The sequence below is a fragment of the Vanessa tameamea genome, chromosome 24 (assembly GCF_037043105.1).
Source record: "Vanessa tameamea isolate UH-Manoa-2023 chromosome 24, ilVanTame1 primary haplotype, whole genome shotgun sequence".
Lineage (NCBI taxonomy): Eukaryota > Metazoa > Arthropoda > Insecta > Lepidoptera > Nymphalidae > Vanessa > Vanessa tameamea.
The window spans coordinates 7,578,679-7,596,452 of NC_087332.1; the positions used below are offsets into that span (position 1 = coordinate 7,578,679).

Consider the following 17,774-nt stretch of genomic DNA (forward strand, 5'->3'; position numbering starts at 1 on the left):
TTGTTTTATTTCTCCCATATTATTAAAAGTTATTTTCATGGTTGTTGCGAAAAACAATGTTTTATTTAAAAATAAAATTTATTATAAAAATCTAACATAATGACATCCGTGACGGACACATTTATTTTTTAATTTTCGAACCACGTCACAATCAGTTTTCGTTCTTTTGAGGACATTTTTTTTTAATTTGGAGTTGACCTTTGCTCACTGGGTATATGTCAACAAATAAAAACTTTGTATTGCTTTTGTTTCGTTTAAACTGGGAATGAGACAGTGTAATTACAAGCAAAGGACACAATGGCAATGCCTATTGCTGATTACCGGTAACTAAGATACCTACCTGCTTCTTGCATTCTAGCAAAAAAAAAACTTCATAATTTTTATAATTTGCTTTTATTTAAATATCATTTGAGAAATAAAAACGGTCAAGTCTTCTGTACTTTGAAATTTGTATATCAAAAAAATATGCACACCACAAACACATTCATAGAACAAATTGTTAGCAGATGCTATTTAGGGGTTCCAAGTGCTGATGAGGATATGGATGGACACTCCTTACAGATGATCCTCTTTTCCATATCATCGACTCTCGTCGCCAATTCAATGATCTGTCTCTCGATAGCCTTCACGTCACTCCTAAACCCGGTAACGGTAGCATCTAGTTCTGTTAGGTACTGTATTTTATTGCTGAGCTCGTCGTATTTCTGTGATATGTATAATCTCGCGTTACCGGAGTCGGAAACTTCCTTCTCGATTTTTTGGAGTATCTCACATTTCAGCTCGTCAAACTTTGACTCTATCCCTGGACCGAGTACATGGGCCCCTTTTATGATTTCTTCCGTCTTCAACTTCGAGGGCAATATTGGGCAGGCCATTTTAAGCTCGCGGTTCGATCACTTTGAAAAGCTTAAGGTTTTCGTATCTATTGTGCATTTTTTGTAAATTTAGCCAAATTATTTTGTGTTAACAATTTTGCCTAATTATAATAATAGTATTGACATTAGCGAAATTTGACTTTGTTACTTTTTTATTTATTCGGCCAGTATATTAGTAACTTTGAGAAAATTTAACCAAAAGTCTAAGAAGTTTGAATATATGTAATTGTAATATATTAATATGCATTTATAATTTATCCTTTGCACAATTCAGTTGTATATTATATAAAATAAATATAATATATAATCATAGCTGAATTATTATAATGTTTAGTTATTATTGATATCATGCTGACTGATTTCGGAAACTGCCACCATTAACGGATCAACTATATAGGCAACTTCACATTCACGCATAAATACTTCTTTTTAGTATCTCCAACAAAGAATCATATAAATTAACAACCGTCACAGATAAAAAATATATAATATATAAACAAATTAAACTATAACTAAACAGAAACAGTTTTAGACATTAACAAAAAAAAAAAAATTAGTAGGATCATTACGGTTACATTACGGTAAATCTTTTTTTTTTAATTGAATAAGTCCTTAAGAACTGCAATAAAAGAAGACGTATCCGCTAGACAGGCCTAATATAATATATTCTTTACGCATAAGGTAATAAGGCGTACTCACTTGCAATATTGCGAGTACGTATAACAATATTTTTTAAGGTAAATAACATGAATAAACACTTGAAATGTAAATGAAGACATCGATAACTAGAAGAGGTTTCATCATAACGCATGCGCATCGTAAGGCCAAGTAATTTTCCAATTTATTCGGTCTGTCATGGAGACACTTGAAATACGATTACATGAATGAAGTATCATATTGTTGCATGATCAGGGGTGATGAGGTGGATCAAATGTGTGATTACGTAAGAGGAAGTTTTCCATTGACGCTACTTATAACGTTATGAATATGTGCTGACAATGAACGTTATATACCCACTAGCGAGGAGTGGTTATGTGAGGAGATGAGGCGAGATCACTCTTGTCCCATAAGTTGAGCTCGAGGTGAGACGAGCAGGGAGTAAAGTAACAGCTTGTAAATGTTTCTTGAATTTGGCCCCTCACCTTTTGAAGAGAAGATTTGAAGCTTACGCTCCAATTCGAGTTGCTGGCAGATTTCTTTAGCACGGAAAACAAGATTAATAATAAACACTAATTAAATAAATGAAAATTTGGTAATTCTTGTGTAGCCTTGAAATCTCAGATATCTGAGCGATATTAGTTAAGACTCCAAGTGTCGTCTATTTCCAGACTGGAAAACGGCGCACCTGATAGCAACTAGTTACCACTGCCAATAGACATTGGCGCCGTAAGAAATTTCAACGGTTCTATACATCGCCAACACGACACCAACCTTGGGAACTATACTTCAAACTGGAACACAATAACCCTAAGTGACGACTGTGTTTTACCTTCCTAGGCTAGGGCTTCCTAGGACTTGTACAAACTTGAACCACCCACTCTTGTTGGTTCAAGTTTGTGTGAAGGAAGATGTGTAAAAATAATATTTCTTGAGAAAGCTATTAATGGAAGAGAAAATCATAAAACTTGGCCCCAAATAAACTTGATGACGATTTTTAAATAATAATAGAAATTGACATTGGACCGATTTAGTCTGGCCGTTTTATCAAATTATTATTATTCAAGGCCATGACAGTAAATCTCAATGACTTGCCATCTCCCCTGGTAATATTATACGGCACGAGTGTGTACGGAAAATTTCAAGTGCATCCTATTCTCTTATTAAAATACAAACAATTTATATTTATTATTTAATTTATAGTAGTCCAAGGGGGGCAGTCCGTCTAATACGATCTTAGTGTACGAAATACGCGAAACACTTAATACTACATTTTTTATATAAAATCTTTTTTGAACTTGCATCAGAATAAGTATTCCTTAGACCTTCGGAATTATACCTGTGTTTAAAGCCATATGTTATCTGTATTTAAAGCCTAGGTCAGTCGAATATTAGATATACTACATATAAAGTCGTTCGTTTATTTTTACTAAAAGCAAGATGGATCAATACAATTACATAATGATGTCCCCACCGGTTTGGGCTACGTCGTCCATTCTAAAGGGACCAATCCAACTACGCAGGAAATATAGTGTTATTTCATAGTATAATTAGATAGCGAATCCGACAAGACAGAAATTAGGCGCTGTAGCAATAGCATTTTCGGACTCTTAGCAAGTGTAAACACTGCAAGCTTCCAAATTTCTGGTTACTACTAAAAATAACTCGATAAGATACCTATAATTCATTTTTTAGTAATTTATTTAATAATAGCTTTTCGAATCTTGAAAATGTTATGACATTAACGTTGTACCTACAATTCTTTACATTGTTTATCGAGATATACTTTATTCAAGTATGTTTTATCGGTATCACATCACCGTCGCGGAATGTATACTATCGAGAAGAACTGCCATCAAACTCAGTTGTTAGACTCGTATATCTAACAGATAGAATTAACAATTCTCTACATTGTTATTAACTTATTATTAAGGCTTAGACCCTTAGCCTTTAACTGAAAAATTATATTGATATTTTCTGAAGAACATTAAAATGATCCCGACAATAATTGCTCCCATAAATACCCTAAATGTTCTCACTTAAAATTTTATTAACTGGTTAGACCTATTCCTAAGATTACAATTGTAATTTGTTTTTCCTGTATTACATGTCCCACTGTTGGGCAAGGGTCCTTCTCTCGAAAATGTTTGCAACTTAATCAACCACATGTTCCAATGCATCTCGGTGTTAATGTGTCAGAGTTTGATGTGCCCATTGTAATAAAATTAAATTCTACCAAGCATAGCCAAGGCAGTTAACTTCTTTATTATTGCGTACCAGTGGTCAAGGGATTCCTATGCTAGTCTGTATGTCCACGATGGGGTCATCTGTATTAATTATTGATCGCCATTTTAAGGATTGACCTAGTCCAGAAGTCTTGGTAGTCGCCGTTTGTGCCCACTTTATGAGTTTCTCCGTATTGCCGCCGCCATTTACAAATATCAAATCTTATACTTATTTTCTATGATAATAATTAATATGGCTATATATACAAATCAATGTTCTTAAAGACATAAATATCTCTGAGTGGCCATGGTTAAAATTATGAATATTCCAGTCATGAATACCAAACGGGGCGTAGTTCCTAGTCAGCAATTAATCTTATATTTTGTTATCATGAATATTATATTTTATCCAACTTGAAGAGCAAGTAGCGTTCTAGCACTTCAGAAAGAGATAATCGGCGCCAATATTATACGGAATAATGGAAATTCTTTAATCGCCGTTAATACCCAACGTGAGCTGTGGTTTTGCTTGAATTGTAAAAAAAATATTCGCAGAAAAATTCCATTGACACGAACGTTTAAAATATTAGGAAAATGTTATTTTTTCTAATTCTTACGTTTTTTTTTTAAGGTATTTGCGTTTAAAGCGTCAGATTTTTAATAGAGGTAAGTACGACAATAGCTCAAGGGAACATGTTATTAGTAAAACCTTCTAAGTAGGACTTTGTGCAGGCTCGTCTAGGTTAATATCACCAGTCATCAATTGGGAAATAGCACTGGGCTTAGGGCTTGTTGGGGGTGTATATAACAGCTTCACTAATTGTTTTATCTCCAAACACTAATACCTTTCATTGCTGAATTACCATTTGAAGGTTAAGTGAGCAGGAACAAGGAATCTAAGAGCCCCATAGATGGCAATGCGCTGTCAATATAAGGACTAGTTTATAGCTGCAGTTTATCTTTGGGTATTCGACATCATTTCCTAAAATAACAACAATCACATGTTGTTAAGTAAGTTTCAGTATAATTCGAAAATTAATAAATATTGTTAAAATCAAAATAAACTTCAATTCAAGCAGAGTTTTGAATCATCGTTTCACATACATTGTATTAAATGTAAAGCTACCACCGCTGCCACAGATACCGGTCCTGGTCCTTAAACAAACCCGCCGGAAACGCCTCGGAAGGCACGTAAACTGCCTAAACTTGTTCCGGCCGTGTCGAATTTGCCGTTCCATCAGTCATAATCATTGTCCCATAAATAAAACGTGAAGTTGTGAAGCAGTTTTTTTAGTGGTAGGGCTTTGTGCGAGCCCGTCTGGGTAGGTACCACCCACTCATCAGATATTCTATCGCCAAACAGCAGTGCTTAGTATTGTTGTGCTCCGGTTAAAGGATGAGTGAGCCAGTGTAACTACAGGCACAACGGTTATATAAAACATATTAGTTCCCAAGGTTGGTGACACATTATAAGGAATGATTTTTGAGAATGCGCCTTTGTTTACGGGTGGTGGTGACCACTTACCATCAGGTGGTCCATTTGACCGTCTGCCTATACCATAAAAAAAATAAGTTAGTTAAACAAAATATAAGATAATAAAAATAAAAATACAAAAATAATACAGGATGTGGGTACACCCAAAGTGTGTGTGTGTGTCTTAAAAGTACATTGACTCTACTAGGCGATTGTATACTCCATATTAGTAGAAACTGATAAAAAGCTATTTGAAATTGGAAGCGATAAAAAATTACCAATAAAAACTGACACATTGCTAAATTATCTAAAATAAATAATGAAACTGTTCGATGAGTCGCACGGACGGACCCCTTTAACACATACGTATATCGCGAAAGATAGCAATTTTTCTTCTTATCAATCACATAATAGTTATTAATGCATGTTGTTATATACATACTGTTAATCTGTGATCATCGCGTGGTGCGGTTTGTGGTGTGTTCCATTTTATATGTGAGTGATTTAATTTTAATTTTTTATCTGTATTTGTTTTACTATTAAAACGAGGTAAGTAATGTAATTTTATTATTTAGTTTTAATTGTTTTTTGTTGAATTTATTTTAAGAATTTTGAAATTAATTAATATTAATATTGTTTATTAATTTTGTAAGAAAACATTTTTTATGTTTCAAAATTTTAAATTTAAAATATTTAAATTTTAAAGTAAAAATAGTAGAAGTAAAGATTAAGTTGATAGTTTTTATTAAAAAATATATAATATTATATGTTCAACGAAAAGTGTTTTCAATTTTAATTACATATGAGTCACAATTAATTTTGTAATGTCGCTGTTGTTAATATCCTATTTAAAAACAATACATATAAATTATCAGCTGGGTGATACATTTGTCGGTCGATAGAAACGGTGTCGTTTAAAAAAAAATTGTGTTCCACGTTTAAAATTTTATAAATACTTTTTTCATTGAGATTTTTGACAATTTGGAAAATGTCACATATTATTAATACCGGTAATTGTACTCCAATGAATATTAAGAATTAGTTTTTATAATTTCGATCACTTAAAGTAACTTGTAAAATTCTATAAAAAGTAGAGAAACTATATTAATTATTCTTGGTTCTTCTCGATATAATCTAAGTTCCGGATTCAAATAACGATTATCATAAGAAATATGAAGGATCCCGTTGATCACCAGGGTAGTTCTACATGATAAGTTGGCCTTTCATTAATTTAGTTTAAGAATAAGGTATACCAGGTTGTCCATTGGTCGACCAAGTCGACCGTAATTAATTGCTAATCAAAACATAAGATGCATTTATTCGAAAGATTATTAAGGCTTAGACCCTTAGCCTTTAACTGAAAAATTATATTGATATTTTCAAAAGAACATTAAAATGATCCCGACAACACTTACTCGCCTAAATACCCTAAATTATCTCACTTAAAATTTTATTAACTGGTTAGACCTATTCCTAAGATTACAATTGTAATTTGTTTTTCCTGTATTACATGTCCCACTGTTGGGCAAGGGTCCTTCTCTCGAAAATGTTTGCAACTTGATCAACCACATGTGCCAATGTATGTCGGTGTTAATGTGTCAGAGTTTGATGTGCCCATTGTAATAAAATTAAATTCTGCCAAGCATAGCAGGCAGTTAACTTCTTTATTATTGCGTACCAGTGGTCAAGGGATTCCTATGCTAGTCTGTATGTCCTCGATAGGGTCATCTGTATTAATTATTGATCGCCATTTTAAGGATTGACCTAGTCCAGAAGTTCAGAAGTAGTTTTAATTGTTTTTTATTGTATTTATTTTAAGAATTTTGAAATTAATTAATATTAATATTGTTTATTAATTTTGTAAGAAAACATTTTTTATGTTTCAAAATTAAAAATATTAAATATTAAAATTTTGAAGTAAAAATAGTAGAAGTAAAGATTAAGTTGATAGTTTTTATTAAAAAATACATAATATTATATGTTCAACGAAAAGTGTTTTCAATTTTAATTACATATGAGTCACAATTAATTTTGTAATGTAGCTGTTGTTAATATCCTATTTAAAAGCAATACATATAAATTATCAGCTTGGTGATACATTTGTCGGTCGATAGAAACGGTGTCATTTAAAAAAAAAATTGTGTTCCACGTTTAAAATTTTATAAATACTTTTTTCATTGAGATTTTTGACAATTTGGAAAATGTCACATATTATTAATACCGGTAATTGTACTCCAATGAATATTAAGAATTAGTTTTTATAATTTCGATCACTTAAAGTAACTTGTAAAATTCTATAAAAAGTAGAGAAACTATATTAATTATTCTTGGTTCTTCTCGATATAATCTAAGGTCCGGATTCAAATAACGATTATCATAAGAAATATGAAGGATCCCGTTGATCACCAGGGTAGCTCTACATGATAAGTTGGCCTTTCATTAATTTAGTTTAAGAATAAGGTATACCAGGTTGTCCATTGGTCGACCAAGTCGACCGTAATTAATTGCTAATCAAAACATAAGATGCATTTATTCGAAAGATAGAAATAGATATCTTGTTATTATTACAATAAAGAGTGATAAGTTTCCTTCGCCATCTTGCATATTTCAAAAACCAGAGATAAAATGTAACATTGATAATTAAGGAAGAAATCGAAACAAAATCGTATTATTAAGCAACTCGTATTATATAGTATTTGTTTATCAGATAAAATTAGCGCGAAATCTCATCACGTATAGATATGAATCCCAAAACCACTGATTACTTAACCAAAACCACTTACATTATATTATGAAACATCTATTGGCGCGGCTTTGGGGGTAACATCGACTCGTATACCTTGAAGCATGACGTGTTCATACCCCCTTAACCGCCGCTCTCGCTTGTGAGGGCCTGTTACGTACTCTATATAGTTGGTTGCTCTATATTAATCTATATTCAATATATTAATTTATTGCACTCCATATTTATTTATAAATTTTACTTGATAATAAATTCTCATAATAACCATCAATTGAAATGTTTCAAATCAGTGAGATCTTTTATTTTCAAGCTGTACTTTAGTACATAGGATTTACTTTAAGAACTACAATATATACAAATTTAAATTAAATACAGTTATTACATTAAGAATGCCAGCAGCATATTGTAATATACTACCTGAACCTGCGGTTTTAACCGCGCGAAATTTATTAAATACAAATTTCAAACCCCCGTTTTACTCCCTTAGGGTTGGAGTTTCGTAAAATCCGTTCTTAGCGGATTTCCACACCCTATAAGGAACCTACCTGCCAAATTACAAGTTTGTAGGACTAGTTTCTGGGATTTTCTGATTAATCAGTGAGTTTCACTCTTATATAATATATATGTTATATATTATATTATTCGATCGTAATTCTAGGTTATTTATGTCACAAAACTAACCGGTGTTGTAACAAGTAAGGGTAGTAATTCGGGATATTATATATTTATTATTTAAGCTTACATAAATAATTACATAGATAATAAATATAATTTTAATCCTTATCGGGCTTTATTCAAATACATTTATAATAACACTTTAAGTAAGTCTTAATCCTAGATAAATATGTAAAATATGATTGAAAAATCAAGTCGTTTCTATTTATCTTTTGTTTGTAAGAAATATATAGTTTTACAAATCTGTACTCTATCTAGCCATCAAAATAATTGAAGTACATATATATCACTACAAAGATATATTTATGAACTTATCTACATTTACAACAACAGAGTACTTAAACATGTCTTTGCTTTTTTCTAGATTTTGTCAGACGTTGTTGATAAATTGTTTTCAATAAAGTATGACATAACAAATCTGTTATCAAAGACATTTTTATTCATGATATACATATTCGTTTTATTGTCAAATAGACTTGTTACTTGTTGGTATTTCTCACGAACTTAGATAAACTTGCCTAACTGCTCTGCATATTGCAAAAATTATTACCCCATGGAATAATGATATGTGCCATTTCATAGTCAAATGGCAATTCCGGGTTTTTTTATTATTGAAATTTTCAGAGTTTCGTTTTGACTAACTGTTTTATTTTTTAAATATATTTGATTTATGAAATGGAAATATAAAGATCAATACTTTTATCTATAGGTACGGATACCACAATAAAATTTGGTCATAATATCTTAAAATGTATATTCATTGCTCAGTGCGTTGAAAGAATTAAAAAAAAAAAGCAACGACGTCATGTGATACAATTTTATTTCACGTCGAAAAAAGCAACAGTATTTGATTTGTTAATTTAAACTTGAATATATTTTATCAAGTACAAATCAGTTTCAAAGAACAAGTAGCATCAAGGATAACATATCAACCCACCATCCTGATTTGAGAGCAAGATTAGATTAAATATTGTAAGATTGGATTCGATTCTACTTAGCAATTATTTATCGAACCAACTACCGTACATAACACTTCAACTGAAAGATAGATAGTTATTCAATTTTTTTTTTTTTTATTTTTATTTTACTTAAACATTGACGAAGACGTAGATCTTGATGGATTTCTAACCGGTATGATTTAATTTAATTTTTTTTTTTTTTTTTTATACTTTAGTTTTTACTAGTTATAATTCTTAATTTTATCTAGAGTCAACATTGAAACTTAATAAGGTATGAGTTTTTATAACCAGTAGTACGAGCCTAGCTATAATGTAATACGTGTTTATTGATTATATTTACATGGTTATTGCATACAATGTAAACATAATATTAATGGAAAACATATGTATGTTAATATTCTACACACATATTACATTTACTTGAAGTTGCGAACGCATTATAATCGGCTCGAAATCAAGTCTCGCAAAACTTGTTTCGCTTTGTTAGCTGTTTAACTTATTATTTAATTTCATTGTTTAATTGTTACCTTGTTCATTCCAAATAAAAATAAAAATATTCTTTATTCAAGTAGGCTCATAAAAGCATTTTTGAATCGTCATGTTAGAGTGTTGAATTAAATGTAAAGCTACCTCCGGTTCATTGAGTAGATTCAACAACAAACTCAGTAGTTTCATAATTTTAATTCATTTGTTTCGCGAAATTACCATTGATCGAAAGTCGCCCACTTGGTAAATAAGAGTATTCATAAATTACCCTACTAGTAGGTCGCCCTCGAAACTTTATTAACGTATATTCAAAAGATTTTTACAAATTTCGAAACCTATGACAGGCTTTTTTTATTTAATTTCGTTTTTTTTATACAGTCATAGCGCCGCTCTCTACGTGGCCAGTAATTTTTTCCTAATTTCTAATTTTTTCTAAAATTAAGTCTTTGTTAAATCTAAACTACGGCTGGAGGTCTTCAAAATGAGACCATAACCGATTTTATATGTGCAGCTCCCATAATCCCTGGCACAATAAGCAGCTTACACTATTAATATATAAGCCCAGTTGTGCTCGCAACTCCGTGCGCGTTTAAATTGAACAAAAAAGTTATTGTTGTAACCTAAGTTACTCCTTATTACATCAACTATCTGCCAGTGAAAGACCCGTCATATTTGGTCCAGCCGTTACAGAAAATAGCCGGAACAAACAAACAGACAGACAGACAGAAAGATAAAAATACATGTATACATACATATGCATTTAGTAAAAAGCGGTTATTTTAATATTACAAACAGACACTCCAATTATTATATATATAGATTACCATAGTAAGGTATGTCACTGGTAGATGTCTAAGCGAGTCCTTGGCTTTGGTATTGACATGTTGGAAATGTTTCTAGTACACGATAAACAAATTGTAATCATGTTGAAACAATCGCCCCTCGACTGAAAAAGCACTTACAACTAGCCCATTGTAATAAGCTACATTGAGAGGGTACGAATATTATTATTATTATTTTTAACTAGCAACACGCCCAGGCTTCGCGTGGTTGCAATTTAGTAAAAGCTAATGTTATGAAATTCATATAATTTGTACCTAAGTAATTTAGGATTAATTCAGCTGTCTGCCAATGGTATTTTTTTTTAGAATGTGGTCATTGGTTCCACAGAATACCTAGTATAGATAATTGGTTTTTCTTATTAATGTTAAGTATGTCTTCTGTAAATGGCTCGACTGATTTTGATGAAATTCTATGGGTGCGTTCGTGTAAGTTCCCGGGAAAGTTTAAATTGGATTGGGAATTGGCGCTAGATTGTTTGATATAATAAAATAAATTAAACTCCTATTTCGCCAGTAATATGTCGGGTCGACTATACAAATAGGCAAATAAATACAGTTCAATATTTTTTCTCCTCTGATTGTCAACCGATTTTCATTGTAGTAACTCTATATTGACATTTAAGTTTTACATGATATGATATGATAAAAAAATATTTAAATAGATTACCGGTCTATTAATTTGACATCGTAACGTAATAAATTAAACGCCTGTTAATATTTTCATAGCAATAACGTCAATATATATTTTAGCCTGCCGATTACAATAGGATTCGGATTTAGGAATCTATGAGTACTAATTATTTTGAACACAAATTAATTCAGAATTTATGAAAAAATACACTAAAGGAGTCACGGGGTACAGACTGTTTAATACAAGCAATTAATTTTATCAAGTAATTAAGCACTAAATTGATACATTATAATATGATGATAACAGGAAAGACCAAAGACCAAAGCTGACCTTGTTTGCTTTAATAGGTACCGCCTCTCGATATCTATACTACCCTTATACAGCATGCATTTTAACACTGGCACCGTAAATAATAGAAAGATAATACGTAATGCCAATTAAATTTCCAATGTTCATGGAAAAAGTATAGGGTCTTGGTAGTACCAAGAACTTCTATACGAAATTATTTTTGAAAGCTTGATATGGTCTTCTATCAGCGACCTCTTAAAAATTATTCAATTTTTTTAAATGTTGGCAGAATTGAATGATTTTCTCTGATTATGTACTCTATACCGATTGCTAACAGTATAGAATTAGTTAACATATACAAAAGAGACCACGCAACTTCTACTTTTGGATTTCATTATTTTTCTAAAATTTATTTATAATCAAAATATACTTATTATAATATCGGTAGGCGGACGGGCAAATGGGCCATCTGATAATAAATGGTCACCATAGCTCAAAGACATTAGCCTTGTAATACCCAAATAGGTCAACATTGGGAGCAAAAATGTGATGCCTGTAGTAACACCGGCGAACTCACCCACAAAACGAACCTAGCTTGCATAAAGCCCTACCAAGTAAACATACGTTACTCGAGTAGACTCTTGCATTACATTTGAATCGTTTTATAGTTTAATATTGTGGGTAACTTACGGCTTGGAATTATACCGAGATTTTACCGAGAAAAACCGGTCTGAAACTCAAAGGTTACATTTATGCACGTTGACCCCACGTGAATTAATGTAGCTTGCTGATAACATAAATTACGATTGCAAATAATCTGTTAATGCAGCGTTACGTAAAGCTCGAGATATGCTTAAGTAAATAAAATTAATCTCTAATCTTACCCTCTTAGTGAAAGAACTAGTCATTTTTTTTAAACCTGATTGACCAAAAACTACGAACATCCATACAAATATTTACATAACATTAACCGCCTGTAAATTTTCCACTGCTGGGCCTAGGCCTCCTCTCCCTTTGAGGAGAAGGTTTGTAGCATATTCCACCACGCTGCTCCAATGCGGGTTGGTTACACATGTGGCAGAATTTCGTTGAAATTAGACACATGCAGGTTTCCGCACGAGAAGATAAATACATAAATTAAGTACATGAAAATTCAGTCGTTCTTGCCTGGATTTGAACCCGCAATCGGTTAAGATGCACGCGTTCTAGACACTGGGCCATCTCGGCTCTCAAAACAAACATTTACTCCCTATTTAATACCCTTAGGGAGTACTTCGATGTATTCATTTTTATTGCTCATATTATGAAATCAGGAACAATAGTCTAGAATTTTTTGCAGTCTTGAGAATGGTCCAGGGTTTTCCTTGCATCATCAAAAATGGAAGAGTCACATATAGAAGACGTGGATTAAATTTCCTCTGCGTCATATTTCTATTCATATATAATATGTATCCTTAAGTATTAATTAACACTTAACATTATACCAATGAGTATTATATCGATAGAGTTTTCCTGTAGGAAAATTGTGCAGAAAACACAAACACTCTAGGAAGTAATACGGAAACAGGACATCACTAATGACGTTTATGTCAGTGTCGTATTTCCTGATTGCAATTTACGCCATGAACTTTTGTACACGTGTTATGTGTGTCGATTCAAGTCTTTTTTTACTTTTAATTTCATTCATTAATTTCGTATCACTATTGTATCATATTTTTATTATTCTGGCCGAAATCATAGCCGGTCCGCTCTTTTTTTTCAATTAATTGGTTATATTTTTTAGAAAATTACCTCAAAATGCCTTTGAATATGTACAGCTCTTGTAAACCGTCCCTCAGGTCCTGCAAAGCAAATGTATTTATCGGATAATTAAAGGTAAATGATGCATTTTCATTATATTATCTTCTTTTGAGAAGATATGGAACTTTAATCCACAATGCTTCTTTAACGTAGCTTGGTGGATATATATGTGACAGATTTTCCCCTATAAAATGTTTCCACTCAATTTATATAGAATTAAGGTAAACCTTCACCACCAAAAAAATATTTCAAATTATCTAATTCAGGGTCAATCAATTCATTGATTATATTTGAACCCGGATTGAATTTCGGATTAAACAGAAACTGCTGAGTCTCATGCCGGTTCTTCTGCATTTCGAAACGGTGCTAGCTTCACTTAATATACAAACATAGTTTGTTAAATGACGTTTCAAAATAGCTTGTAAAAGCCTACTTGAATAAAGTATATTTTGATTTTGATACACGTGTGTAACCACTGAACTAAGTTACTGCAATAAATTGGACTGTCTATCGTTAAACAAAGTAATACCATGAAACTATTAAAATATGCAAACGCACTATCCTTCTCACATCTGCATAGAAGATCTGTAATAGTTTGTCTCGTCTGAATAGCTTCCGGGAGACCATTACAAGACAACATATTTTTATAGCCATTTAATTGATATATAGTCTATTGTATCGCTGCGTTATTTTTTATTTTAAATATTGCTTAACGTAAACGATTGCATGATAATCAGACTCGTGTATTGCAAGGACTTATAGTGATCCTTTCTGTGTTCCGTAACATCTAAATAAAAAATCAGATCCTTATCGTGAAACTCTGATGTCTATAATGGTTATTGTATTATTTAGACTAGAGTTCGCTGATTGGTCGAAATAATGGTTATTGTATTATTTAGTTCGCTGATTGGTCGAAATTTGACAATAATCGTTATTGAAAACTTGAGGAAGACTTATGTAAATTTTCATTTTTACCGTCATTTATTTGTTTTATTGATAACGATGAAGTCCGTCTAATTAAAAAAAAAAAATCGATTGAGAAAAAGGGGAGAAAAAGATATTTTTCATTTGTCTTTGCCTATACATCTCTACATAGTATAAAACAAGGTCGCTTCCCGCCGTTAGATCTTTTAAACTACGTAACGGATTTTAATGCGATTTTCATCAATAAGCAGAGTGATTTAAGAGGAATGTTTAAATGTACAATACATGCATATTATATAAGATTTTAAATTAACATGGTTATTTCTAACAATACAACGAACAAGACATTCGTATTAGTCGAAATATCGAGCTCCACCGAATAAAAATAAAAAAACATGGTAAATATCCCGTTTCAAATACTTATAGTAATGCATATTACAGTAGAGAAAAGCGCGTAATTTATAAAACTTTTAGTACCCATAACACACTAACACAATGACCCAATCCAGGCGTGATTAAAAAAAAAGTATAGCCTGTGTCCTTTCCCGGAACTCAAACTATCTCCAAACCAAATTCCATCTAAATCGGTTCAGTAGTTTAATCGTGAAGAGGTAACAGAGTTATTTTCGCATTATAGATCTATAATCTAACTATAGATTATATGCTATCGTTTATATCATATTTTTTGGTAAATAGCGGAAATTGGTATTATATATTATTTGAATATAATAATTATCTGTTTATTTATGTCGAGAAATAAAGATAAACTTATAACACCGCGTATCCGAGCCCGGAAAGTCGATAGATTCGGGGTTATGTAATTGTTTCCGTAACATCCCGCAGACTCTTAATAACTGTGCCTATTCCTAAATTTAAATGTTATATTAAATAAGGCATATCACTGAGTACAAGATTATTAAAATTGTCGAGTTATTGTTTTCCTTTCTAGTAGGATTTATCGGTTTTCCTGCAAGATGATGGTTATGACAATTGGTGTGTGAAAAATGGGTTACTTGCTAGTATTCTTTATACATTTGGCTTGAAGGATGCGTAAGCCAGCTTAACTACAGGGACATAACATCTTATTTTCCAAGTTTGGTGTTACATTCACGCTGTAAGGACCGGTTAATATTTCGTAGCGTACCAATGTCTACGAACGGTGTTGTTTGCTTACCATCAATTACATCTGCCTATTGTAACTTAAAAAAAGTTATAAAAAACATTAGTTTTTTAATTACACAATAGTTATAAAAAAATGTAAACTACTACTTAATAGTCTTGAACAATGAAATGAGTTAAAAAATAAACAAACATGTATAGACCGCCTTATTACAATTTGTAATTTGCACAGATAAACAAAGATAAACTGTCTAAATGACTTTTTAATATCCAAGTACATACTATATAATATATTGTTGTCAATTACATAAATAGCCAGAACTGCTTAAGAAAATTATTATTAATATTCTCAGAACATATATATTTCTATCACAGATGCGTTTGCGAACAATTCTATATAATAAAATATAAGAGAAATCACAAATTTCAACTATGATTAAATGTCCCAAAAAGGGGGATGCCTTTGCCTTTTCCTTATTAACATTCATAATCACGAAAGTAACTTTGTTAATTTACTAACAAAAAACGGAGTATCAAGAGTTCTTGATAGAGATTTTAACTTATAAGTCAGAGAGTGATTTCCATCATGACACTTTAAATCCGGAAAATCACATGTGTGCAAAAACGCAGGTAAATTAAATACGAATGATTTGTTCTTTTAAATGTTAAAACAATAATTTAAATCAATACGAATAATTAATATAGAGATTCGTTATAACATTTTAATTCATTGATCTACAATTAAAGTAGGAAGAAAAAATGTGATCCTAACGGACTATGAAAAATGTTGACGTAGTTTTTGATAAATAGTAAGAAAAATAACGTGAATTACAAGCTGATGGTTAGTGAACGTTGATTTAATAAGTATATAAAATATTATTTTATCCTTAAACATTAGAAAAACACGACTTCATCATTGAACTCGTTAATTTATACGCAGTCACTCGGGGATAAGAATTTTAACGATACTATACGATAGATGTATTTAAATCTGTTCGGGTTTAAAACTAATGGTGTTATAAAGAAACTCATGTACTTATATGAACCCTGAAAACATTATACTCCATCTGGATACAATTACGGATATAAATACGTTACAAAATTTCGTGAAAATTTAGTCACCAGCCAGGGCTTAAAACTGCAATGTTCAATTAGAAATCATGTTCTAACAACTGGGCTGCCTCGACTCTTGAATTGATATCCCTATTTAAATGTTCAATATACATATTAGCCACATGGGCGTTCGATATATTGTTATATTTCCCTTGTAATTTGTACCTAGCAGCTTACTTAACTTAATTAAACTCGACTAAATGGCTACAAATGATTGTCTTACTTCTTACTAAACAAGTAACGAAGTCATATAACGTGGCATTTTGTTCATAAAAGTAATATATTGCTTATGCGTGGGGCTTTGGTCGCGTGTAAATAGTGTTAGGTACCCTATGCCCCTTTCTTATACCTAAAACTTATAACCATACAACACGTGGGCGCACACTAATTTGTTTTATTTTTATTTCCACACATTTTGGCAAAATGGTAGATTCGTCTTAATCCAGGGTACAAAGGGTGTAAAAAACCAGGGCGCCGCGTGTTGTGAAGCCCCCGGATTCGGGACAGCCGATGATGCTCAAATCTTGGTCCTCTAAATTTTTTTTTGGAGGAAGGGAAGATTGCCAGTGTACTGCTTGCACTCGTGCGCTTGTTGTACTTAAGACGGAGCTATGTGTATTTTTAGTAACCCATATCAGAGTAGCGTGGTCTAAGCCGTCTCGTAAAAAGAAGAGGGGGGGGCTTCCTTACTCACTGATGGCACATTTACTAGCTGCCTGTCTTAATGTAGGTATTAAACAGCTATGTTGTCATATCCTTGAGTTATTTCTTTATGGTAATTATGAATATTTAATTATAATAAAACCTTCATAGACATTTACAGACTTAAAATAACATTACCAGCTTATTGATTACTGATGAGATGATATATAACGTATATTTTTCTTCTTTTATTAAATAATAAGTATTTAATTAATGATAACATTAACCTATTATTTTATTTGAACAGTTGTTTTAATAACG

The 17,774-nt window shown here is 31.7% G+C and overlaps 1 protein-coding gene across 2 annotated transcripts in view; it reads left to right on the forward strand.

The window, feature by feature from the left end:
• The first annotated feature begins 5,612 nt into the window (after positions 1 to 5,612).
• LOC113396039 (facilitated trehalose transporter Tret1) overlaps positions 5,613 to 17,774 on the forward strand; it is a 33,985-nt gene continuing 21,823 nt past the window's right edge. Inside the window, exon 1 of one of the 2 annotated variants that reach the window (XM_026633812.2) lies at positions 5,613 to 5,726. The gene's annotated coding sequence lies outside the window, so the exon portion shown is untranslated. Of the gene's footprint in view, positions 5,781 to 17,774 lie in introns of both variants that reach the window. The other variant, XM_064218761.1, reaches the window with a different exon arrangement.